At 37.4% G+C, this 27,983-nt stretch overlaps 1 protein-coding gene across 2 annotated transcripts in view; it reads right to left on the reverse strand.

The window, feature by feature from the left end:
- The window catches only part of AHRR (aryl hydrocarbon receptor repressor), a 284,514-nt gene that overhangs the window by 117,032 nt on the left and 139,499 nt on the right, over nt 1-27,983 (reverse strand). The window lies entirely within an intron of this gene.

The following is a 27,983-nucleotide window of genomic DNA, read 5'->3' on the forward strand; positions in this document are numbered from 1 at the left end:
AGGAAGGAAGGAAGGAAGGAAGGAAGGAAGGAAGGAAGGAAAGGAGGGAGGCAAAGCTTTAGTCAGGCCAATGCATTATTTTAATGGTTTTTTGTTACCATTTTTATTTATATATATGCATGTATATGTATCTATAAACACATATAATATAATATGTAACATAACAATACTATAATACATAGTATTATAGTGTCTTTAAGCCAAGGTATTTGGTAACAGGACTGAGGGAGTGAGCAATAAGTGGGTTGAAAAGGCAAGAAAATTCAGGAAATTTATTGAGGTTCTAGAAACCTTCCAAGCACTAAGGCAGGGCCAAGAGCCAGAGGGGGTAGCCGGGGTGGGATTTCTCCCAGGTGATAGTAAGGAGATCAGAAGACTGATAAGGTTCTTTTTTCCCTTCGTGGTTAGCCAAACTGTAATGTGGAAATTTAAGGCTTCTGGGAGAAGGTTATAATATAGTAATGGTTACAAATGTGGCTACAAGATTTATATAATATTTAACAATGGCCGCCAAGGAATTTACTTATGAAATTCCTAAAATGAAACACTCAAGTCAGAATGAGGTTTATGGAGGTTTAATCACACTGGGAGTAGGGAAAAGGTTAGGGAGAGAAGGAGAGAAGAGAAAAGGGAAAGAGGCTACTCAACCTCTGACCAAGGCAGAGGGAGTTTTAGGCCCAAAGGCCCAGGTGGAAAGAATCAGTCCTTAACTCACGTGACCGATCTGAAGGAAAGCTGTCTGCGGGCGTCCTCTCTCTCCAAGCTCCTAACACCAACTCCCCCTAGCTCTCTCCACAGGAAGTTCCGCGAATTCCCGAGGCTGTTCCCTACCTCACTTCCTGTGTCTCACAAATCCAATGGTTGGCTCTAGCTTGGCTTAGGACAGCCCAGGTAGGCAGTTAGTTATTTCTGATTAGTCATTGACTAGCGCATGCCCGTGTAGGTGGGTGTGCACAATTTTTGGGTGCTAGACCAAAATTGAGACTTTTAAAATTCACAATATGTAATAAGTTATAATATGCTTGCTTATCCAAGAGAAACAAATTCTCACATTATCTATGTCCAAAAATCTCTCAACCTTTTCTCATCACCCCTTCCCCCTCCCCAAGAAGGTAGGTAGTATGATATAGGTTGAACATATATTATCATACAATACATATTTCCCTGTTTGTCACATTATGAAACAAGACATATATTATTGCTTTTACTAGAAGATATAAAGTAAAGAACGGTATGTTTCAATCTGCATTTGGACCCATATGTTCCTTCTATGGCAGAATGGTGTTTCTTAAAGCTGCAATTTCCCCCATATACACACACACTAGGGTTCTTATTACATATCATAACCTAAACTTTGATAGTATTCTACTCTGAAGAAAATTTAAAATTTTTCCTACATTAAGGTATAGAAAAACATAAGAAGTTATTTTTGACTCTCAGCCACAATGGAAAATGGAGGTTAATACCCCCAGCAATAATCACCTCTGGAATCCTATTCAGTATGGTGAAGAAACGTGAATCAGAAGGTGAGACTTCCACCCAAATTTATTTATTTTATTATTCATATATTTAGCAGCATCAGTTAGTCAGTCAAAAATTTTATTAAGCATTTACTATTTGCTAGGGACTCTGTTAAGTGATAAATGATCTTTTGAAAAGGCAGAAACAGCCTTAGCCCTCACAGAGCTCTCATACTTATTAGGAATATAACATGCAAATATGGGGTAGGAGAAGGAAAGGGACCTGGAAACATCTCTTGCAAAGAAAGTAGGGTTTGAGCAAAGTACTGGAAAAACAAAACAAAACAAACAAACAAACAAAACAAAAAACAAGCCAGGAAGCAGAAGAGAGGAAGGAGAATCTACAGCCATTGGGAATGGTTAGTAAAAAGGCAGAAATTGAAGATGGAGTGCTTAGTGTGAGGAACACCCTGGAAGATGAGTGGATCTGATCATGGCATGTGTGAAGGGAAGTAAGTGAAAGAGTTAGAAAGGTAGAAAGGGGCCAGGCTGAAAAGGGCTCTAAATGCCAAACAGGATTTTACGTTTGCTCCTACAAGTCACAGGGATACAGGGAAACTAAACAGAAGGCTACTGCAACAGTTCAGGGATAAGGCGATGAGGACTTGTCCCAAGGGAGTATTGTGTGAGTACAGAGGTGTTATATTTAGGAAAGATGTCAAGGCAGAAAGAATGGCCTGACAACTGGTTGGATATGGGTGGAGGGGGTTAGTGTGTGTGAAAAATCAAAACTGTCACCGAAGTTATAAGGATGGATGACTGGGAAGGATGATGGTACCTTCAAAAGAAGAGAGAAGTTGAGAAGAGGGGAAGGTTTGGAGGTGAAGTTAATAATTTCTTTTTTTGGACATGTTGAATTTGAGCTACACGTGGGATGCCCATTTTGAGCTGTTCAAATGATAACAGGTGATGTGAGATGGATAGACTTTAGGAGAGATCAGAGAAAGATATAGAATTCTAGAAATTCTCTGCATAGAGGTGATAACTGAACCCATGGGATCTGATAAAATCTCCAAGCCAGTGACAATAGGCTCCTGGATGGTCCACATACAAGACATTTCATTTCTCAGCTCTGGCTGTTTCACCAGGCTAACTAACTCCCATGCCTGGAAAATGGCACAGAGGGAGAAAAGAAACGGAGAAGAGAAGGAGAGGGGAAGAGGGAGAGAAGAAGAGAGTCTAGAACAGGACCTTGGGGGAGTGGGCATGATCAGGAGGTAGATCCAGCAAAGGATACAGTCAGAGAAGTAAGAGAAGAACTGGGAGAGAGTAGTCAGTCTCATGAAAACCTAGAGAGGAGAGAATAATCAGAAGAGGGTCAAAAATAAAGACACTCTTGATGTGATAATACTCATTGCAGATCATATCATGAGTGAAGGTAGTGTGGCACAGTGGATAGAATAGTAGGCTCCAAAGTCAGAACTTGGTGAGTCACACATTCTCTGAGACTCTATTTCCTTATCCACAAAATGAGAACAATAATATAGTACGACCCCATAGAGCTATTATAAGGATCAAATGAGGTAAAATATATAATGTCCTCAGTAAGCCTTAAAAGTACTATATAAATATCAACTGTTATTACTATGATTATAATAATAGTTAGCATTTATGTAGTGCCTTAAGGTCTGTCAAATGCTTTATACATGCTAACTCACTTGATCATCAAAACAAGCTAATGACATAGATACTATCCATATTATTGTCCTCATTTTATCAATAAGGAAACTGGGGTTCAGAGAACTGAAGTGACTTCTGACTCTGAGTCCAGCACTCTAGCCAGAGGATCATACTACCTCCACACATGATATGATTTAAGACTAATATTAATGCATCATATCAATTATGATAAAAATGAGAATGAACAGTTTTTCTTAAATTTTAAGGAACAAGGCAGCTGGGTAATTTAGTGGATAGAGAGCTAGGCCTAAAGACAGAAGGTCCTGGGTTCAAATTTGACCTCAGACACTTTCTAGCCTTATGACCCTTGAGCAAGTCATCCAATTCCCTAGCCCTTACTAATCTTCTGTTTTGGAACCAATATTTACTATCGATTCTAATAAATAAGGTATTCCTGTCTTTTTATACTTTACTCCCTACCATATATTCTTCCATCCAGTGATACTGGTCTACTGGTTGGTCCATGAATGAGACTTCTGTCACTCAGCTCTGGGCTTTTCATCTGACTGTCCTCCATGCCTGGAACTCTCTTTCCTCATATCTGCCTACTTAGCTTCCCTAGCTTCTTTCAAGTCCTAACTAAAATCTTATTTTCTACATGAAGCCTTTGCCAACCCTTCTAAATTCTAGGTCCTTCCCTCTTTTACTTACTTCCTACTTATCCTGAATATAGCTTGATTGTGCATATTTGTTTCTCCATTAGAGAATAAACTTCTTGAGGGCAGATGCTGTCCCCCCCCCCTTTTTTATCACCAGCACTTAGCACTGTGCCTGGCACACAGTAGACACTAATCAATATTTATTGACTAACTTTTATATCTGAGGAAACAAATCCAGAATGGTTAAGAGCTTGCCTGAAGTCACCAAAAGAGTAAGCATCAGAGACAGATTTCTGAAGTCAGATGGTCTGACACCAAACCCTGTATTCTTTACACTACACCATAGTAAGGGAGTAGAGTGTAGTTCTTCAAAAGCAAATTTAAGTGTTTATTGGGTGTGGGACCTGAATTTTTAACACAGTGGTTAAAGGTGATAGGATGTTTGGCAAAATGTGATGCTGAAAGCTATCACCAACTTTAAGTCAAAGGGAAAATGTAAAACATCAAATAATATAAATTATTTTGAGACTATGGGAAACAAAGTGCCACAAAATCAGTGTAAACTATGATCAGGACTGGCATTTTAATTTTCAAAGTTTTATGTTTATTTCAAAATGGAGAAGAGATACTACCTTTTCTTTTAAAGGTTAAGCTGTTTTACATAATGGATGCATAAATCTGATGATTTTCATTTTATACTATTCTGTCAATTTATTAGGAAGGAAAATAAAGTCTTAAATCTAAAGGCAAGAGGCATTTAGATGGCTCAGAGAATAAAGAACCAGGCCTGGAGATTGGAGGTCTGGGTTTCAAATCTGGCCTCGGATACTCCCTAGCTGTGTGGCCCTGGGCAAATCACTTAACCCCAATTGCCTAGTCTTTATAGCTCTTCAACCTCGGAACCAACAGAAGGTAAGGGTTTGGAAAATCATTTCTTCTTTATGCATGGGAAAACTCCCACTATTTTAACAGTTAGAAATCATTCATCATATTTGGTGACATAAAGTAACATTTGTACCAAAATAACCACTATTAGCAAAATTCTCCCCAATAATTCAGTGGAATTTCTCCTTTCAAAGAAAATACTTTTGAAATATAAAATGTTGGTTAGTATGTTTAAAAATATCATGTTCTAGGAGAAAGAGATGGGTTAAGGAATATGGTTCCTTCAAAGCCAAAGAGCAAAGGTAACTGATCTTTTGGAGATGCATGCCAAGGGATAAATTGTCTATAAACACAAATTAAACATGGGCTCAAGATACAACTCATGTTTAATTGTATTTATATACAATTGATCTGTTAGCACATCATGCGTTAATCTCTATATCATCTACAGCTCCTTTAGAGAGAGACAGCAGTTGGCTATGAAACTCTCTTCTGATTGGAAAAGAGAAGTCATGGGGATTCATTCTATTAAAGTGCATATTTATGGGAAAGAACATAATAATGGTAATTTACAGAGTATCAGATTTAAGGAAGAGAGATTAGGCTCAAACTCACAGAGAAATGAATTTAATCTAGACATAATTTCTTGATATCTATACCAATGATAAAACAAGGACACATGCCCACCTGTTACTGCCTCGATCCCCTTTGCCTAACCATAATGACATGTATGAGGTCCAATAGAGAGCCTGCCAACTTTTATAGAACTACAAGCTTACCTGAATATTCTCAAACATGAGTACCTGCAATGTGTTTTAAAGATTAAATAATGTGAGACTTTATAAATTTATAATTCCAGGAGAAGAAAGCACCCATGTATTTATGAATACACCAATCCTGAATAAGCTAGATAAATTAGAACAATTTCTTAAAAAAAAAAAACCCTTACCTTCTCTCCTAGAATCAATACTATCGGTTCCAAGGCAGAAGAACAGCAAGGGCAAGGCAATTGGAATTAAGTGGTGGCTTGCCCAGGTTTGCACAGCTAGGACATGTCTGGGGCCAGATTTGAACCCAGGAAGAACAATTCTTTTTATATTTTGTGGTTACTACTATGAATTCATCAGTAACTGTCAGTTTCTGCCTGTATACTACTTCCTCTCTTATCTGACCAGACTGCCTCACCCAAGCAAAAAGTGCTTTGAGAAAGCTCTTTTCTCACAATCCTGTGAGTTAGGTAATTCAAGTAATATTGTTATCCTCACTGAAAATGTGAAAAAACAAACAAACAAAAAAAAAAACAAGGTTCAGTGAGGTTATACAATTTTCTCCAAAACTATACATATCTAGAAATACTAGAGCCTGGACTGATGACTCCAAATTTAATACCCTTTACACTACACCATATAGCTTCTCAAAATCTTTATAAGGATGTGCTGGAGCTGGTCCAGACCAGTTCTCAAGAGTTAGTTGTTAAATTTTCATTGTGAGCATTCCACCTCAGAAATTGGCAAATGTTACAAATCAGGACTTGATTTATTATTCTGTTCATTGTCTAGACTTTGGAAAATGGTGGAGGAAATGTTAACAATATAGATTCAAACTTAAAAGTATGTTGTGGGTATACATATTTTTTCTCTCAAAGAAGTTGGTTGTTAAACATTTACCATCACCACTATTGTTTATAATTAACAAATGGGGAAATAGTGAGCTATCATGGGTAAGTTAAGACCCAAAGCATGGAAGTATTTACAGGGTCCTTAGTTCTAAGTGAAATTAGAGCTTTGGAAAGTGCCAAGTGTTTTAATATTAAGAGAAAGTTAAAATAAAGAAGTCTAAGGAAATATCAAGAGTATTTCTTTAACCAAGATAACTTAAAGCCTATTTTTGACAGGAGAATTTTTCCATCTTTATATTATGTTAAATCTGTCTTCTTGTAACTTCTAACTCTTACTCTAATTTTTCAATGTGTTGCCAACCATATCATTGCGAATCAGAAGTTCATAAATTTAGAGGCAAGAGAAACCTTAGAAGATTATCCAGACAATCCCCAGAGATGAGGTATTAAGGTTAAATAATTTGCTAAGGACACTCAACTACTAAGTGTCTGAAGAAGGATTTGAAGCTAGGTCTTCCCAACTCCAAATTCAACACTTCCTGATGGCACAGTAGCTAGAGCAATGGGCCAGAAGTCAGGAAGACCTGAGTTCAAATAAAAGTTTAGACACTTATTGGCTGTGTGACCTTGGATGAGTCATTTAATTTCTCTTAGCATCAATTTCCTCAACTGTAAAATTGAGATAATAATAGCACCTACCTCAAAGGGTTGTTTTAAGGATCAAATGAGATAATATTTATAAAAGTGCTTAGTAGGATGCCTGACACATAGTAGATAATATCTGAATGCTTATTCCCATCCTTTCCCTTCTCCTTCCCATTGTCTTTTTCCAAATGAAAGCCCTTCAGATATCTGAAGACACTGATTATATACTCACTTTCCCAACTAAAAAGTCCCAATTCCTTTAATTTGTGTTTTTTATGGTCTAATTTTGAGACCTTTCATCACTCAGTTGTCCTTTTTCTGACTATACTCTTAGCCAATGTGGTGCTCAAAACTGAATATAAGACTCCAGATGTGCACTGGCCAGGGAAGAATGAAGGAGATGTATCATATCCATCATTCTGGACACTATGAGACCTAATGTCTTGGGGTTTTTGACCTCCATGTCATACGAATGACTTATATTATATTCTGGCCCACTAAAACTCCCGGTCTCTTTGTTTCCTGTGAGGTGCTTTCTAATTATATTATCCCCATCCTGCATTTGTGCAACTGAATTGTTGGTCCTATATGAGAATAAGCTTACTTTTATTTCATTAAATTCTAATTAGATTTGATCCATCACTGCAGCTTTTGAGTTCTTTCTGGATCCTACTTCCTTCATCTAAAGAATTCGTATTCTCAGCTTTGTGTTATCAAGAAATTGAATAACCATGTCATCAAAAGCTTGATCGAAAACTTTGAATTATATTCTTGAACAGAATAGGGCTCTGGGAACAATTAGGTATCTTGGTGGATAGAGAATAAGGCCTGGAGATGGAAGGTCTTGGGTTCAAAACAGGCCTCAGATACTTCCTCATTGTGTGACCCCAGGCAAATCACTTAACCCCAGTTGCCTGGTCCTCACTTAGTATCAACTCCAAGACAGAAGGTTTTAAAAGCTTAAAACAAATTAAAAAACAATATGGATCTGTAGTAGTATGCTAAAACTATCTCCTCAAGAAGGTCTATGTCTACCAATTCCTTTCTCTCTGGATATTCCCTCTTATTCTGACTCCCAGAACTAAATGGGTCAATTTCAGAAGCACCATTTTCTGCTAATATCCTGATGCTCTCCTGTCTCGGTAGTTGTTATTTTAACTAACACCTAAGAAGGAATAGAAAACAGTTGCCCCCACCACCACAGTGACTGAGGTAGCTGTTGCAACAGTTGTACCCTGACATATAACCTATGGGTGCTATTATAACATTGTAGTAAGCATTTCAATAACTAATTCCTAAGTCAGCATATGGTGATATTTATTTTGCCATTGTATTCAATGTGGCAACATTATTACCCACTCTTAATATACTTGCCCTAGGTCTGTGATGGTAAACCTATGACACATGTGCCAAAAAGGGCACACAGAGCACTCCTTATGGGTTTGTGCTCTGTTGCCTGCCAGAGTTCATTACTTGAAAGGCAGAGGGATTCAGGGGAGCTTCTCCCTTCCCCCTGTGCACCGTGTTGAAGAAATTTTTTCACTTCACCTGCCCCTTTGCCCAACAGCCCAATGGGAACCCTTCCTCCCCTCTCTGGAGTACAGGGGAGGGCAAAGAATACAATCTGTAAAAGGTTCATTATCACTGCCCAAGGTGATATTTCTTTTCATTATCATAACAAACCCTTGTCCCAATAGCTCCTGCTTCACCAATATTGCATCAGATATGCTAATATTGATACTTCAAGAAACCATTCCTTCCTTTGATAACAGTGTACCCCCTTCTGTCCTACACATGAGATCTCATAGCCCCCATCCACAGTGTGTTAGTCTTTGGTCACATCAATCATTAATTAACATTTTCAGGTCTAATTTTCCAATTAATCCCGAATTTGTCCATACTACCATCCATTTCACATCTTTCCATCTTTTCCAAAAGATTGCAAAGAGAGTCTATCATATGCCTTCCTGAAATCTAGCTATACTTTTTCTATAGAATTTCCCCATTAGTCTACTTAAACAAGAAAAATAAGAATGATCTTTATCTGGTATGACTCATTTTTAATGAAACCATCCTGGTCCATAGTGATCACCATTTTTCAAAATAAATGCTATTGATTTTTTGTTTTTAAATAACCTAAATTTCCCTGTGCCCAAGAGTCATTCAAAATAACCAATAACTTACTTCTCTTTCTAAGTCTCACAAATCACTCCTTCAGTAATATGATCTATGTTTTCCCCCAAAAAAGTAAGTATAAAATTTGCACTTCTGTAAGTTGAAGAATCTTACTTTCTGATTTTTAAAAGTAGCTGAGACAGTATTTATCTACCTTTAGTATTATGTTATCTCCCTTGTTCTTTGTGATTAACAAAAATAAGTGATAATAATAATAATCAGCATTTATATAGCATTTCTTTTTCTTTTTTAAACCCTTACTTTCTGTCTTAGAACCAATACTGTGTATTGGTTCTAAGGCAGCAGAACAGTAAGGACTAAGCAATAGGAGTTAAGTGATTTGTCCAGGGTCACATTGCTAGGAAATGCCTGAGGTCAGATTTTAACCTAGAACCTCCCATTTCTAGGCCTGGCTCTCAGTCTACTAAGTCATCAACTACCCCCATTTATATAGGATTTTGAGGTTTATAGGGCACTTCACAGATATTTCATTTTATCCTCACAGAAATGCTATGAGGCAAGTACTATTATTATTATCTCCATTTTATAGATGAGGAAACTGAGGCAGAAAGAGGTTAAGTGACTTGTCCAAGGCCATTTATCTAGTATCTGAATCCTACTCCTATGCTTTGCCATGTATCTACCTAATTGGATCACTTACAGAATTAATGTCAAAGTAAAGTAGAAATGGATCCCTGCTCCCTCCAGGTACGTATTGACTTGGGAAACCTCAAATTAACGTTATCTATGTTTTATTGTACATTTATTTATCTATTTTAAATTTCCCAAATACAGTTTAATTTGGTTTAGTTGCAGGAAAACATCTTTCTGAGTTCAAATCTGGCCTCAGACACTAGCTGTGTTACCTGAGCAAGTTACTTAACCTTGTTGGCCTCAGTTTGTCATATATAAAATGAGCTAGAGAAGGAAATCACAAACTGCTCCAATATCTTTGCCAGGAAAACTCGAGATTGGGTCACCAGGAATTGGATGGGACTGATAAACAATTTAACAACAACATCAACAATTTAACTTTTACATACAATGGTCTTTTCTTAATCGTCATCTTTCTCATCTTCGGAATTCTCCTCCTGAGTACTCTTCCCCTCTTTGGTGACACTTGGTTGTCCTCTTATGCATCTAACCAATACTGCCCATTTCCCTTTTGTGGACCATGAGCCATATCATATCTTCTAAGTCTATGTGCTCTCCAAAGACCCTTGGTGTTCCTCATACAAGACTCTCCATTTCCTTTCTTTATGCCTTTGCTATAGCTCTGCCTGGAATATACTCCCTCCTCATTTATGCTTCTTAGACCCTCTGGTTTCTTTCAAGAATTTAGCTTCTATGTGTAATCCTTCCTACTCCTCCCAAAATTACCTTCTATTTTATATCTCTACACAGCACACACACACACACACAGTGTTGTCTCCTTGATTTGCAATCCCCTTTGTCTTTGTATTCCCAGTTCCTAGGATAGTGTATTATCCTTAATAAATGCTTAGCAATTGATTGTCACTTTTCTTAGAGTTCTTGGGCTTCTATTAACTAGTTTTGTTTTTTTTCCTTTCCAGTTGACAAATTGTTCTCACAGAAAGGAATAATCTCAGAGTTGAAACAGACCTCAGAAGCCATCTAGTCTGCCCCTTCTATTTTGGAAGTAAAACACAAGTTAAGTGGAATCCCTGCTTCTCTTTACTCTTCATTATCTTCTTTTTATTCCAAGCCTACCTCTTCCTTCTTTTTCTTCCTTTCATCTCACAACTTTAAAAATCTCTTCTTTTTATTCTTAGTATTTACTAAAAAGCTCAACTCTTATAAGGTTTATAGCCTCCTGACCTTTGTCTTATGAAGCTAAGCCATTGATGTCTGTCAAATGAGGGACAGATGAACCAGTTGCGCATATAATTGTAATGGAGTATTATTGTGCTATAAGAAATGACAACCAGGAGGATTTCAGAAAACCTTAGAAAGACTTACATGAACTAATGCAAAGTGAAGTGAACAGAACCAGGAGAAAATTATATATAGTAATAGCACTATTGTATGATAATCAACTATGAATTACTTAGCTAGTCTCAGCAATATGAGGATATAAGACAGTTCCAAAGGGCTCATGATGAAAAGTGCCTTCTGCCTTCAGAGAGAGAATTAATGGAGTCTGAATGAAGATCAAGGCATTCTATTTTTCACTTTTTTTGAGGGGGAGAGGTTTGCTGTATTTTCTTTTTCAACATGACTAATAAGGAAATGTGTTCTGCATAATTGCATATACATAACCTACATCAAATTGTTTACTCTCTAAGGGAAAGGGAAAGAAGAATGGAGTCAATTTAGAACTCAAAATTTAAAAAAACAAATGTTAAAAATTATTTTTATATATAATTGGAAATAAAATATAAAATGCCAAAAATAACCCCAAGGATATGCCATTCATGTAATAACAACAATTTTATCAAATTATTAAATAAAAATAACAATATTATTATTATTATGAGTCTATGGGGTGGGCTTGAAGTTGGAAGCAGGAATCTGTGCCTTAAAATACATTATTTTTCCTGAATTAGCCATTGGGATTAGGTCTTGTAAAATTCAGAAGAAAAGGGGGAATTCCATTTTAGGGAAATTTATGCTGATCAGCATGACCTGTCATATCTTTTCCTGCACTAATACTATAATAAGGTAATTTAGACAGCAAATTGTTACAGACATTCACTCTATATTACTAGTTCATATGATTTCTACTCATTAAAGAGATAGTCACTAACATGGGAAGAATAATATGCAACTATTGCAACAGAGTTCCTTGAGTAGCCAGCTGTATGTTCCAGAAATAAAGATAGCTCTTTTATGAGCACATTATGTTATTCTAAAGAGGCATCTAAACTGGCTCTCAGTAAAATGGAAATAGACATGGTAAAAGTCCAAACGGAATAGTCTATTTGTTATCCCTTAAACTCGATATTCCATCTACCATATTTGTACCTTTCCTTGGGATTCTTTCATACATAGAATGTACTCCACATTTGAGTATCTCAGAATTCTTAGCTTTTTTCCAAGGCCTGACTCAGGTGCTACTTCATATGAGAAGCTCTTCTTGAGCCAAAGAGTACAGAATGGTTTTTGTTTTTGTCTTGAATCTTCCTTACCCATGACAAGCATTTAACAAATGTTGATTGAATTGAAGTGAATAATATCTCACATTTATGCAACATTTTAAAATTTACAAATTGCTTTCTTCAAAAAAATCCTGTTGAAGGGGTAAAGCCAAGATGGCAGAGAAGGTATTTAGACCTGTCTGATCTCTACCAAATTATTCTCCAACCCACTTTGATATAATGCCTTGAATTGGATTCTGGAGTGTCAGAAGTCCCAAAAAGGATGGGGTGAAACACCTTTTCAGTCCAAAACAACTTAGAAGAGCAGCACAAAAGATCTATTGCATTAGAGTGGAAATAAAATACAGAAAAAGGAGCCAAGGCAGACCCCACTTAGGCAGTGTAGATCTGGGGGACAGTGGAATCAACAGCAAAGGTTTCCAAAGCTCTCAGCCACAGATGGTAATGAGGTCAGATATGTGGTCAGAAGGAGATGACACGGGTCCCTTTACTGCCTCTGAGTGGACTCTGTTACATTGCCCATACACAGTTCCAGTTCTCAGTCCAAAGTAATGGTTCTAGGATGAGGAAGAGGACTAACACTACCAGTGCCTGTTGTTGCAGATCATCAAGGGACTTTGGTCACAATTCCAAAGTGTCACAGCTGATAACTCTGGTCCATCTAAGATAAAGATCTGAGAGCCCTCCTTGGGGCTCTCATGGTCTGTCTAAGAATGGGTCAGAGTGCCCTTACCTCCTCCTCCTTTTAATTCCCTATAACAAGATTGCTGACCATTCCATGAACCCTGGATGATGCTCTGAATCATTATCTTTTACCCAGCTGCTCTATCGACATTCTTGTTACACTTTCCCATGGATTTTTCTCATGGGCAATTATTTTTTAATTCCTGTAGTTTTTAACCTATAAAAGTTGTTTTGCATGATAATACGTGTATAACCCTGATGCAATCACCCTCCCCCCCCCAAGAGGGGGAAGTGAGGGAAGAAGATAAGTTTGATTATATAACTTAGGGACACTTTTGTGGAAATTTGTTATTACATATAATTGGAAATAATAAAATAAAAAATAAATTTCAAAAAACTAGAATTGGGGAAGTGGAAGCAAATGACTCCATGAGACATCAAGAAGCAATCAAAGTCAAAAGAATGAAAAAAAAATAGAAGAAAATGTGAAATATGTCATTGGAAAAAAATGACTTGGAAGATAGACACAGGAGAGATTTCTTTAAAAGAGCTTAGATATCATTTTTCAAGAAATTATCAGAAAAAGTCAGATTTAAATAACCAGAGAAATATTAATTGTTTGTGGTTGGGCATAGCCAATAAAATTAAAATGACAATTCTTCTGAACTAATCTACTTATTCAATGCCATCCCAATTAAATAACCAGAAAATTATTTTGTTGAATTTGAAAAAAATGATAAAATTAATTTGGAAAAACAAAACATCAAGAATATTAAAGGAAATAATGGGGAAAATGATAAGGAAGAAGGTATAGTAGTATCAGATTTTAAACTATACTATAAACTTGTAATAATCAAAGCTATCTGGTACTCACTAAGAAATAGGCACACACAAGGCAGTCTGGTAGAAACTAAATATAGACCAATGTCTTATACCATTTACCAAAAGAAAATCTAACACATCCAGAGAAAGAACTGTGGGAGTAGAAATGCAAAAGAAAAATATATGATTGATCACATGGTTCAATGGGGATATGATTGGGGTTTGGCACTAACAGATCACTCTATTGAAAATATGAATAATATAGAAATAGGTTTTGAACAATGATACATGTATAACCCAATGGAATTGCTTGTTAGCTCTGGGAGGGGGTAGGTAAGAGGGGGATGTAACCATGGAAAAATATTGTAAATAAATAATTTTTTATAAATTTTTATAAGAGGATCAAAATAGATACATGTTCTAGGGATAAATTAGATAAATTAGATAAATTAGAACAGAGAACATATTACCTTTCAGATTCATGATTAGGAGAAAATTTATGAATTAAGCAATAGGAAGCATTGTTAAAAATAAAATGGATAATTTTAAATACAACAAAATGAAGAGTTTTTATACAAATAACACTCATGTAGCCAAGATTAGAAGGAAAGCAATAAGACTGGAAAAAATTTGTGGACAGCTTCTCAGATCTAATATCTAAAATATATAGAGAACTTTGTTAAATATATGAGTGTAAGCCATTCCCCCAATTAATAAATGGTTGAAAGATATGACTAGAGTTTTTGGATGAAGAAATCAAAACTATATATAACTAATATGAAAATTTGTTTTAAATCATTACTGATTAGAGAAATGTAAATCAAAATGACTTTGAGATATCTGACCACCAATCAGATTGTTTAAAATGATAAAAGGATAAAAGGGTAAAATAGCAAATGTTGGAGGGGATGTGGAAAAATGGGGACATTGATACATTGTTGGTAGAACTGTGAACTCATCCAACCACTTTGGAGTTTATTATTCTGGAATTGTACTTAAAGAATTAGAAAACTGTGTATACTTTTTGACTTAGTAATATCACTATGAGACTTATTTCCTAAGGGGATTAAGAAAAAAGGAGGAAAAACTGTATGTCCTAAGACATTTATAGCTGCTCTTTTTGTAGTGGTAAAAATCTGGAAACTGAAGAGATGTCCATCAATTAGGGAATGACTGAACAAGTTGTGGTATAGAAATATAATGGGATACTATTGAGGGATAAGAAATGACCAACAAGATGATTCTCTCTCTCTCTCTCTCTCTCTCTCTCTCTCTCACACACACACACACACACACACACACACACACACACACACACACACACACACAAACCTGCAAAGACTTATATGAAGTGAAGTGAGCAGAACAAGGAGAATGTTATACACAGTAACAAAAATAATGTATAATGATCAACTGTGATTGACCACTATTATCAACAAGGCAAGGATTCAGAATAGCTCCAAGGGACTCATGATTAAAAAAAACCAACCCAACTGATATCCATCACTATAAAAGGAACAGATGAGGTCTGAATGCAGATTGAAATATTGTTCTTCACTTTATTTCCTCTTTGGATTTTTCTCTAGTATAAGCAATATGTATCTTATTTCACAAAATGACAAAAAAGGAAATATGTATTATACAATAATAAATGTACAACCTATATCATATAACAGACTTTCTTGAGGAGAGGGAAGGGTCAGGAGGTAAAAGGAAAAAAAATTAAAACATTTTTGAATAAAGCTAATGTAAGAATTTGTTTCTCTTGGATAAGCATATTTATTATTATAAGTTATTACAGATTTATAACAAATGATATGTATTATATGATTATGTTACATATTATAGTATTTAATAAAAATAAATATTTATGTTTTAAAAAAGGAAATTATCAAGGAAAACTGCTCTGATATTCTAGAACCAGAGGGTAAAATAGAAATTGAAAGAATCCACGAGTTGTCTCCTGAAAGAGATCCCCAAAGGAAAACTCCCAGAAATATTATAGCCAAATTCTAGAACTCCAAGATTAAAGAGAAAAGATATCAAACATCCAAAAAGAAACAATTCAGATATCATGGAGTCACAGACAGGATTATATAAGATTTAGCAGCTTCTACTTCAAAGGATCATAGGACTTGGAATATCATATCCAGAGGGCAAAGGAACTTGGATTTCAATACAGAGTCACCTACCCAACAAATCAGCATAATCCTTCAGGGGAAAAATGAGTATTTAATGAAATGGAGAACTTTCAAACATTCCTGATATAAAGACCACAAATGAATAGAAAATTTGACTCTCAAATACAAGGATCTAGAGAAGCATAAAAAGATAAAAGGGAAAGGCAAATCAAAAGACATTCAATAAGATTAAACATCCCTACCTGGGAATTTGATTCTTATAACTTCATCATTATTAGGGCAGTTAGAAAGGCTATACATTAGAAAGAGGGCAACAGTATGAGTTAAATATGATGAGATTAAAAAATAAAATTAAGGCCTGGAGAAGGGATTAATAGAAGTGGTAAAGTATTTCACATAAAAGAAGAATGAAAGAACTTTTAGAGTGGAGAGGAATGTAGGGGAGGTGCAGAGGCAAGCACGTGAACCTTACTCTCATTTGGAATTGGCTCAAAGAGGGAAGAACATTCACAATCAACTGAGTATAGAAATCTATCTAATGCTACAGGAAGTAGGAGGGAAAGGAGATGGGGTGGGGAAAGAAAAGAGGGCAAATTGGAGGATGCAGTGATTAGAAATAAACTTCTGAGGATGAATGGAAGGAAAAGAATGAAAAAGAATGAAAGGAAAGAAAAGGAAAAATGGAGATGGGGCTAGGATGAAGAATAATACACAGCAATCACAATAGTGAAAAGGTTTTGGTTTTTTTTTTTACAAGTCTAAAGACCTCATTTCTCAAATACATAGAGAAATGAGTCAAATGGATAAAAATACAAGTCATTCACCAATTGATAAATTGTCACAGGATATGAACAGGAAGTCCTCAAAATAATACCTTTAATTAAGCTATCTATAATTATATAAAATGCTCTAAATTACTAATAATTAGAGAAAGGCAAATTAAAGCAGCTCTGAGGTAACACCCCAATACCTATCAGAGTAGCTATTTTGATGAAAAATGAAAATTATCAAAGATGGAAATGACATGGAAAAATTAAGAAGCTAATATTCTTTTGGGAAAGTTGTGAACTGATACAACCATTCTGGAAAGCAATTCAAGGCTCTAAAACAGTACATATCCTTTGATCCAGCAATACCATCACTAGTTCTATATGTTAAAGACATTTTTAAAAACTAAAAAGGGAAAGGACCTATATGTACAAAAATATTTAAAGCAACTCTTTTTATGGTGGCAAAGAATTGGAAAATAAGGGGATACCCATCCATTTAGGAGTGGCCAAGTTTTAGTATATGATTATAAAGGAATACCATTGTGCTTGAATAAAGATGTGCAGGAGGAGTTCAGAAAAACCTGGAAAGACTTATCGTGAACTGATGCAACATGAAGAAAGCAGAACAAGGAGAACACTGCACAGAGTGATAGCAATATTGTATGATGAACTTATAATTTAGCTATTCTCAACAATAAAATGATCAAATAGAATGCCAAAGGAATCATGATTTAAAAATGTCATCTGCTTCCAGAGAAAGTACTTATGGAATCTGAATTCAGACCAAAGCAAACTTTTTTCACTTTCTTAATTTTTATTTGTTCAAGTTTCCTTCCACAAAAAAGATTAATATGGAAAAGTGTTTTACAATTGCACATGTGAAATTTATATCAGGTTTCTTATCATCTCAGCAGGAAGAAGGGAAAGAGGGAGAAAATTTGAGACTCAAAATTAAAAAAAAAACAAATTGTTTTTACATGTAATTTGGGGGGATAAAATAAGATAAACTGTTAGGTACATAGTATAAATATTGTTTTCCTTTTTTACAGATGAAAAAATAAAGTCTTTTAAAATTAACAACAATCGTCTCTAGATTTACTTTATTTTTTTCCTCCTCAGAATAATTGTTTGAGGTTATTAAGATGTTGTTGCTGAAAATCTCTCTTGAGCTGATTTTTTTAAGTCCCTGGCCATATCAATCTTTTACTTAAATTCTTTGAAAATCTAGTCTACTTACATCATGGTACAAGTCACATCACACCAAATATTACTTTCCTTGTTTATCATGGAAGTTAAGACAGTATGATCAGTTCCTTCCAGCATTCTCATCATTTTTATTTTGTAAACCAATTCTTTCTCATTTGCCTGAACCAGGTTTAGAATAGCTATTATTCTCATTCCATCTTCTACCTTCCCAAAAGAAAAAAACATTAGTGAGGCAAATTGAAAATTTATAAAAGATGTTATTCAGTTGTGTCCAACTCCTCATGACCCTTTTCAGGGTTTATTGACAAAGATCCTGGAGTGTTTGCTATTTCCTTCTCCAGCTCATTTTACAGATTAAGAAACTGAGGCAAACAGATTTAAGTGACTTGCCCAGGATCATGCAGCTAATAAGGGTCTGAAGCCATATTTGAACTCTACAAAGTAAGTCTTCTTGACTTCAGGTCCAGCATTCTATCCATCATGCCACCTAGCTGTCCAAAAGATGTCAGTTTCCCCCAATTTATATTATATATACTACATTCACACCCTTAGAACACATATTCTTGGACTTCTATCCTCTAGGATATGCCAGATTATTAGTGGTTTAAGACTTTTTACATAATCCCAATGATGGCCTTTAGTCTTTCTGAGGCATTAATTTTAATATAAAATGAAACTTCCCTCCTCCCCTTTGATCAGTTCTGTGATTCATAATCTTCTGGCTCCTTCCTTCCTTGTCTTTCTTTTCTCACTTGTACTCTTCCTCATTCATCAGTAGGTGGCAGAAGTAAAATTGACAAATCTTGAATGAAGAGAAATTGTCAAAATGGATGAATATGTCCTTCTTCCTTCTGTGGTCCCTCATCTTCCTCCTGAATATGTTTCTACACCTTTTGAGGGAATATATATATGAATATATATATATATATATATATATATATATATATATATATAATTGTAACACTAATTTGAGATCATGGATGCATGTAAGTATCTTTCTGATCACTCCAAACCTCAGCATTAGAAGGGACCCCAAAGGCCATCTAGTCTGAACTTGTTCCTGAAAACAAATCCTTCCTACAGCATAACTGACAAGTGTTTATGCAGACTCTGCTTAAATATTCCAAGTGAATAGGAACTCACCAGCTCCTGAGGCAACCCATTCCACTTTGCGTTGGTTTTAATTTTCCTGACATCAAGTCTAAATTCAGCTCTTAGCAATTTCTCATCATTGCTCCTCTATATCCTCAAAGCCCCCCTCCCTGCCCAGGGCCTCATACCTAGTAGGCACTTGATAAATGTTTCCTGTATTGAATTGAATTAGCTAAATCGAGAGAGAAGCTTTGAGGGTTTATAATTATATGAGAAATTTTCCAAAGGAAGTGGTCGAAGGCTCATCACCTCAAAACTAGACTTTAGACTCAGTACAGAGGGATAGAAAGGGAAAGAAAGAGAGACCAGATGACCTAATGTGCCTTTATTTTTTCCATAACTCTATTACTTGCAAAGCCGAAGAGCTGCATCAAACATATATAAGAGGTCTGATATTTTCAGACAAACTGGAAATTCTCCTCAATGTTGGAAATACTGAACTTTCCATTATTTTTTAAACACTGGAATAGATCCTGGCAACTCAACCTTGTGTACATAATGTTAATATTACTGCTCTAGAATTTTGAGCATGTATGTAAAATGTTTCCCCAAATCATGTCTAAAACAAGTCCATGTTAGTGCTTTGCTCCAGGAACTAAATGACTTCCATCTGCTCAGGAATGAGTTGCAGCCTCAGGTATAGTAAAATCAAATCCCACCTGACAGCTCTCAGTCAGCACCGCAGCCTGCTGTTTGCTGACTGACCTGGGGACTGAAAAACTACCTTTGGCCAAAGTGAGACAAGAAATCCTGGAATGAGAAATCCTTCCTACTTAGGAACACTGTGATTTAACCCTTTGTGAGATGTAAAATCTCTCTGAGTCTGAAAGTACATGATGATAGTGTCACTGCACACCAGAGGTGGGTTGTGGAGATGAGACAGGGCAGTTAGAAGATACCTGGACAGGGAGGGAGGCCAGGCAGGGAAAGGGGTACCATGGCCATACAAAAGGGTAGAGTAGGGATCAGCTAGGTGGCTCAATGGATTAAGAGCTAGGCCTAGAGACAGGAGGTCCTGGGTTCAAATCTAGCCTCAGACACTTCCTAGCTATGTGACCCTGGCCAAGACATTCACCCTTAATGCTCTCCTGCCTTGGAAACAATACACAGTATTGATTTTAAGATGGAAGGTAAGGGGTTTTTTCCCCTTATTTTTTTCATTTTTTATTGCCATGCAAAACACACTTCCATATTGGTCATTGTTGTAAGTGCAAACTCATATATAATCAAAATCCCAAAATAAAACCATAAATACACTGATGTGGGAGATGACTCCAGCAGATCTTTCTCTGGAAGTAGATAGCTTTCCCTGTCATAAATCTTTCAGGATTATCCCAGATCAATGCCCTGCTGAGAGTAACCAAGTTTTCATAGATATCATCATCCAATATGGCTGTCACTATGTACAATGTTCTCCCAGTTCTACTTATTTCACTCTGCATCAGTTCCTACTGATCTTTCCAGCTTTTTCAGAAATCATCTTGCTTATCATTTCTACCACAATGTATTCCATTACCAATATGTACCACAATGTGTTCATTCATTCTCCAATAGATGGACATCCCATCAATTTCCAATTCTTTGCCACTCTGAATTTTAGATTTACTCCACCCTGCTTAGTCTTTAGAATTCTAGCAACCAGAAATGTATACACCTCCACTTAAGGATTAACTGTGAGGAGGATGGCCTATGACCAACATGTGCTAGCAAGTGGCAAATCAGAAACAACTGACACCCTGGGTTATCCTAAGCCAAGCTTAAGCTACAATTGGTACATGTGAGATGCAGGAAGTGATGTAAAGAACTGCCTAAATATTTCACGTTACTTCCTGTGATCGCTCTCAGTGGTGTTGGGAGCTCTGGGTGGCATTTTGACATGCTCGCGGTGTTTGGCTCTGTAGCATGGTTTAGATGAGGCATCTTCCCTGAGTGACCTTGGTGAGTATTAAGGCTTATTCCTCCTTTCCTTGACCTCCTGAAAGCACTATCCGCCTAGGTGGCCCCTCATCCCATAGGAGGCTTCGTCGCTGGAAGCCAAGCTAGATTTAATCTTCTGAGAAGGCCCCTTGGCTGAGGCCTCTGAACTCCCTCTGACTTACTCCAGGCCAGAGAAAATCTCCTACTCTTACCCTCTTCTCCTTCTTCTAAATTTCTTCCTGCTATTGTAATTAAACTACCATAAAAATCCCAAACTGACTTGAATATTTTATTGGGACTGAATTTAAATCCCTGGCGACCACTAAAATAATATATTCAGTCAACAACCCTAATTTTACTCTTAACACCACCACACAAAAAAGAGAATATAAAATATTTTTGTACAAATGGATCCTTTCTCCCTTTTTATTATGTCTTTGGGATACAGTGGTATTCCCAGATCAAAAAGTAGGTATAGTTTTATAGCCTTTATAGTATAGTTCCAAATTTCCTTCCAGAATGGTTGGAAAAGTTCACAACTCCACTAACAGTGCATTAGTGTCTCAATTTTGCCATATCCTCTCCAATATTTACTTTTTTTCTTTACTGCATATTGGCTATCTGATAGGTGTGAGGTGGTACCTCAGACTTGTTTTAATTTGTACTTCTCTAATCATGAATGATTTAGAATATTTTTTTCATAGGATTATTGATAGCTTTGATTTCTTCATGTGAAGGTAAAGGTTTTAAAAAATAAAAAGGATAGGGCAAATGCATCTCTCCTTTCTTTTAAAAATGTTTTTAAAAGCATTATTATTATGAACTTGAACTTTATATTCATCAGCAAACATGAATATTTTCATATAATATGGATAGACAAAAACTACACATAAAGCTCTGACAATATCATGTAAAGCTTGTTTTGGGTTGTGTTTTTGTTTTTTGTTTTAATATTACAGCACCTTAAACATAGTAAAACCAGCACTGCCCTTCTTGTGATTGTATGAGTCCCTTCCTGAACTTCCTTTTGCCACCTTCTGCTTATTTTTTCACATGTTTTATTGATATTTTTTCCCTTTTTTGGCCCCCACTCCAAAATACTACAATCGCCTCCCCATCTTCTTTGCCAGAAGTAGGGATCTATGGGAATGTAATAGTGCAGAAAGTTTGTTAGGTGACTACTATGTACCAGGCATTGTGCTCCATGATGGGGAATACAAAGAAAGGCAAGACAGTTCCCATTCCCAAGGAGCGCAGTCCAAATGGAGGAGGCCATAATACAAACAAGTTATATATGGGATAAATCTGAAACAATCAGCAGAGGAAAAGCACTGGAGTTAAAGGGAATTGAGAAAAGCTTCTTGGAAAAGCTAAGATTTTCTCTGGGACTTGAAGTAAGCCAGGGAAGCTGGAAGGCAGAGATAAGGAGGAAGGGCAGTAAAGGCATGAGAAATAGAGAGAAAATGTTCAGTCGGGAGATGGAGCATCTTAATGGAGACACAGTAAGGAAGCAAGGTCACTGAATCACAATGTAGTAGGAGGCTATGAGATTTAAGAAGACAGGAAGGGGTGAGGGTGGGATAAGATTATAAAGGGCTTTGGACCCCCAGCCCAGGATTTTATATGTGATCCTGAAGGTAACAGGGAGCTACTCTCCATGATCCAAGCAGAATTGCAGGAGCACAAAGGAACTATAAGGCAGGTAAATCCAGAGACATCTCCATTCTAAATATTCTAATGGACTATTTATGCCCAACCTGTGGTAGAGCCTGCTGAGCTCACATTGGACTGATGAGCCACAGCTAAACACACTGTACTCTGACCCCAACATCATGATGTCCCTGGTCCTCTTCAAGCACAGCGATGACAACCAGGAGTTTCTGACATTTATTGGGGAGAGGACAACCTGATTAGTCCTGAGCCTTAGAAAGATCATTTTGACAGTGGAGAAGATAGATTGGGGTAGACTTGTGGCAGGCAGAACACCAACAACTAATGCAATAGTCGGGGTGTGAGGTGATGAGGACCTGTGCCAGGATGGTGGCAGTGTCACAAGAAAGAGAAGGGTGTATGTGAGTGAGATTATAAAAATGCCAAGTCTTGGTGCCATGAGAGAGTGAAGAGTTGAGGATGATACTTGGGGTGCAAGCCTAGGAGAGCAGGAGGTTGCTAGTCCTAGCAACAAAAGAAATTAAGAAGAGGGGAGCATTTGGGAGGAAAGATTGAATTCCATTTTGGACACGACGAGTTTAAGATTTCTACGGAACACCTAAGTTGAGACGTCCAATGAGGCCATTGGAGATGTGAGATAAGAGGTTAGGAGAGCTGTTAGACCTGGAAAAATAGATTTTATAAAAATCTGCCTAGAGATAATACCTGAGTTCTCATAGGAGCTGAAGAGGTCACCAAATGAAATGTTAGTGAGGGACAATGAGTGAAATGAGCAGAGAGCCACTGGGTCCCTGACCCTTCTTTTCCTCCTGCACAATGACCATGCATTCCTTTTCCTGGAGATGTTTTGTGGGTACTAAGGAGGCCCAGGATGGAGCTTTGTGGAACACTCACAATTAGCAGTCATGGCCTGGGTAAAGATCCAGCAAAGTAGACTTTGCTGAGAAGAAGTGGTCAGAGAATCAGGAGAGAGCAATGTCACAAAACCCAGAGGGAAGATGATTGATAGTGTTAAATGATGGAGAAAAATCAAGAAGAATATGGACTGAGAAAAGGACGTAGAATTTGGCAGACAGCATTGGTAATTCTGTGGACAGTAGTTTCAAATGTAAGCAGTTTGGGGTCCCTTGATATCAGAGAATTGCCATCTACTTTTCTTGTGATCCCCACAAACACCTGGAATCCTGGGCAAAGGCTAAATAGTTACCTATTGAGTGACTGACTTAGAATCTTGTAAGTCCAGCAGGTTAGTAAGACCTAAACACAAGACAAAAGCAGTTATATACTGGGATCATTGATGGAAAAAAAAAAAGAATTTCATTGTTGCTGAAGCAGAAAAAAGTCCTCTTGGGGAACCAAGGTTTGTTCCTTTTTTACTTCCTACATTATTTAAAATTCCACTTGAGTGTTCTCTAAATTTAGGACTTGACACAAAACTCCCCGGGAATCAAGTTTGGTTTACAAAAGGCAAAAATGTTTTCCTGATTAAAGAACAAAAGTCACCTGAGAACAGGCCCACTGGGTTTCCTGAGCCACGAGGACTCAGGCACGGAAGCAGGAGGTGACTGTTTTGAAGACCAGAACCCATAAATCAACTTTGTGACTCCCCTCTGAAGAAACTAACACTTATGCCACAGTAAAGTATGCCAAGTATACAGTAAATACCTATGTGCTAAGGACATTAAGGCACTTTGTAAATATTGTGCCAGTGTGTGAAAGTATTGTATCTTCCCCCAGATAGGTTCAGTTCTGCCTTCTCTACCACCAATGTGGAAAAAAATTAGTCATTCCTCCTTAGTACCCACAAAACATCTCCAGGAAAAGGAATGAATGGTCATTGTGCAGGAGGAAAAGAAGGGTCAGGGACCCAGTGGCTCTCTGCTCATTTCACTCTTTCACCTATTGATCTATAGACTCATTGTTTTAGCCCAGATTAGCCATTTGATACATGTATTGAATTCCCAATAAGGAAACCCATCCCTCAATGCCTTGAGCGTTATAATTTTAATGAGTTAGTTGTGTCTGCCACTGAGAAATTAAGTGCAACCTTGGGCCACAAAGTCAGAATTTGTCAAAAGTAAGATTTGAATGCAGGTCTTCTCTAGGTGAGGTCAAGGATTATATTCATTTTGTTTCAACAGGCACACACATAAATGTACACTCAGACACCCATATGTGTATATACACACATATAGTAATTAAACAATGTAAAAATACACAAATATACAACGGGTCAAAATAGCACAAATACAAAAATTTCTTCCATCTATGGGTCAATCTCAACATGGTAGTCTTAAACTGGATGCACAGAGGAGAAAAAAACCTAAATTCTAATGAAAGTGAGATCCATAAACAAATATGGATATATAGCAAGGAGAGCAATATTTGTAGTTTCTTGAATATGGTTAGCCTTCTGTGGATTTCTTTTAGCTTTTCTTCTAGGCATGGTAAAGGGGGTCCTGGAACTTGAAGATCATAGATCGAGAGTGGGAAGGCACCTTGAACGCCATCTAGTCCAAATCTCTCATTTTACGGATGTGGAAACTGAGGCCCAGAAAGGGAAAGTAAGCTACTGTTGCCCAAGGAAATAAACATTAGGAAAGATTTGAACTCACTTCCACTGAATCAGCTGGGGAAATTGGCTTGGTGATTGAAAAATGTCTAGCTACATAACCTCAGTACCCACCTCTCCCACTTTTTACATTATTTCTAGGCAGGAGATGATGGCATGGTAGGGTAGAATGAACCCTCTAATTGGGGTTGGGACACTTGAGCTTCAGACCAGCTCTTGCAGTCTCAGTTTTCTCATCAATGAAGCAAAGGAGTTAAATTCAATCATCTCTAGAGCTCCCTCTGGTCCTTCCATTTTATGATTCTAGTTCCATAATTTGCCATAATGGGTTCTTTGTGAGGCTTTTGTAGCCAAACATTCACTGAAGCTCTTTGCAATGCCCTTAAAATATAACAACAAATGAATCAGTTTCCTCAGCCGGATAATGTACCCAATTCCAGTAATTATAAATAAATCCCACTTCTGATATAATAAGGCTTTGCTGCAGGAAAGAAATCACACTTCTTCAACAGGAAATAAGATTTAAGGAAGAAGCACAAAGACACTGCACCAAAAAAAAGGTTTCTGTTACTAGTTTACCATTCAGTGTCTAGTACTAAGTCTCATCACCAGTTACTAGTGGTAATGAAAACTTTCTCTAGGAGCACTTTAAATTCCCTATTGAACTCACTGAAGCCTTTAAAAGGCAGGAAAATACTGATCTTTGGGGGTAAGATGTCAGAAAAAAAGATTTTAGCGCCAGACACAATGGAGACTAAGTAGAGAGATAAAGTAACAAAACACTTAATTTGTTTGCTTGTTTGTTTTAATTTCTTCTCCAAGAACATTCTGGTTCATCTGCATTATAAAAGCAACACATAGAACTGATCTAGAATGTTGTAGAGGTTGTCTGTGTCAGGTATTAGACTGACTGGACAGTTTCTAAGATCTCCAACTTTACAATTTTTATGGTTCTGTGAAACAGATCTTGTCCTCTCTGGTACAAGGTACTTTTGAAGAAAACCCAAGAAATGTGACTTTGGAGGGAAAAAGTAGGAAATCCACTAAGACTACAACACATATAGGGTACAAAAGGATGTGTATTTTTCAGAGGAATGTGGTCACTTCTAGTAATCGATCAAAAAGAAAAACACTTATCTAGCACTTAAATTAAGTCCTAAGTGGGGAACTAGGCAGTACAGTGAATAAAGTCTTGGCTCTAGAGTCAGGAAGACTCATGTTCCTGAGTTCAAATCTCACTTCAGGTACTTACTAGCTGTATGACCCTGGGCAAGGAAATTAACCCTGCTGGCCTCAGTTTCCTCATCTGTAAAATGAATTGGAGAAGGAAATGACAAACCATTCCAGGATCTTTGCTAAGAAGATCCCAAATGGGGTCACAAAGAGTCGGACATGACTGAAAAGTGACTGGGAGGAGACAGCATGTGAATAGCTAAGGTAAATTCACAATATATACAGAATTAGAGGGAATGTCATTGAAGAGTAGAAGGGACTAGCAGCTAGGTTAGGGGCACACAGTCTTCTTTGTGTTCCCCAACTAGTCAGAAATATATGAGCTTTTCTCTCCAAAGGACTTCTAGGTATAACCAGATTCATATCACCTGGATGGTACCATGAAAGGCCTCCTGCAGAAGATGTACTTTGAGGGGAGGCTCCAGAGAAGCCAGAGAAACGAAGAGGTGGAGGCAAGGAGGACCTGGGGAAGAGTAGAGGACAATCTTGCACACAGAGGCATGGAGGTGGTCTTCCTCTCCCTCCCCTTTCCAATCCTATTTCTTTCAAGTAAGGGGGTAAAATTAGATGGTGGTAGGTCAGGAATTATCTGGATAATTATCCCAACTCTCTATTTCCTTTTGCCCATGTAGACATGAAATCAGCATGAGTGATCTCTATTAGCACTGATTAGCATGACATAACCACAAAAAAGAAAAGCGTATCTCTTGGAGATTTATCTCATCATGGCCTGTTCCATGGTAATACGCGCAGACAAGCATACTACTGAGTTATAATTACAGGAGGGGTTCCATTCTCAAATGCCAGTCAGGACTCCACAGAGCCGTTTGGGGGAAGGAATTAACATAAGGAATACGTGTTCTCAAGCTGCCTCCTGAACAGAATGCTGCAATCAAGTCCACCCAAGGAAGAAATAAAATTAGCCTAGCACGGTAATACAAAGGTTTGGTTCTCTGCTTCGTGGTTTCTGTAGTCTGTTTCCTCTTGAAAAAATGCTTTGAAATCAGTACGCTCTTTGAACCTTCTTAAGTTCTGCATGACATTTATTTAAGGTAGAAAGCTTGGGAAAAGCACCCCGCCACCCCCCAGCCCCCAGCCCTTCAAGACAGGCTCTCTTGCCCTCCTCCTACTTTCTTAAAAGTGATTCCCCATATTCTTCTCTGGGCGTTTACGGTTAATGTGTTTCTCATGTACCCCGGGCATCAAAGAGGGCTGCCATCTTTTGACACTGCTACATTCTCCTCGGGGCCGTTTACAATATAGTCTTTCCTGACAGCTTTGCGTGATTAGAGCCCACAGATAGCTGGGCTGCATGTGGGCGGGAGCTGGGCACCGAGCCACTCGCTCAGCCCAAACTCCACCCTTCACTTCCCCCTCTTCAACGGTGAAATTCCTTTGCAGAGAAACACCAGAGGGAGAACAGGCTTTTTGGTAACAGCCGGCTGCCGACTGACCAGAGCCTCTCTGTCACGCAATCTAACCAGCTGTCAATCTCCCGGGGCCTCTGACAGAGCCCTGGCACTCATTCAAACCATTGCGTGCGAGCGAGCTAGCCACATTACCCCATGAAGCAT

The sequence above is a fragment of the Monodelphis domestica genome, chromosome 3 (genome assembly GCF_027887165.1).
Source record: "Monodelphis domestica isolate mMonDom1 chromosome 3, mMonDom1.pri, whole genome shotgun sequence".
NCBI lineage: Eukaryota > Metazoa > Chordata > Mammalia > Didelphimorphia > Didelphidae > Monodelphis > Monodelphis domestica.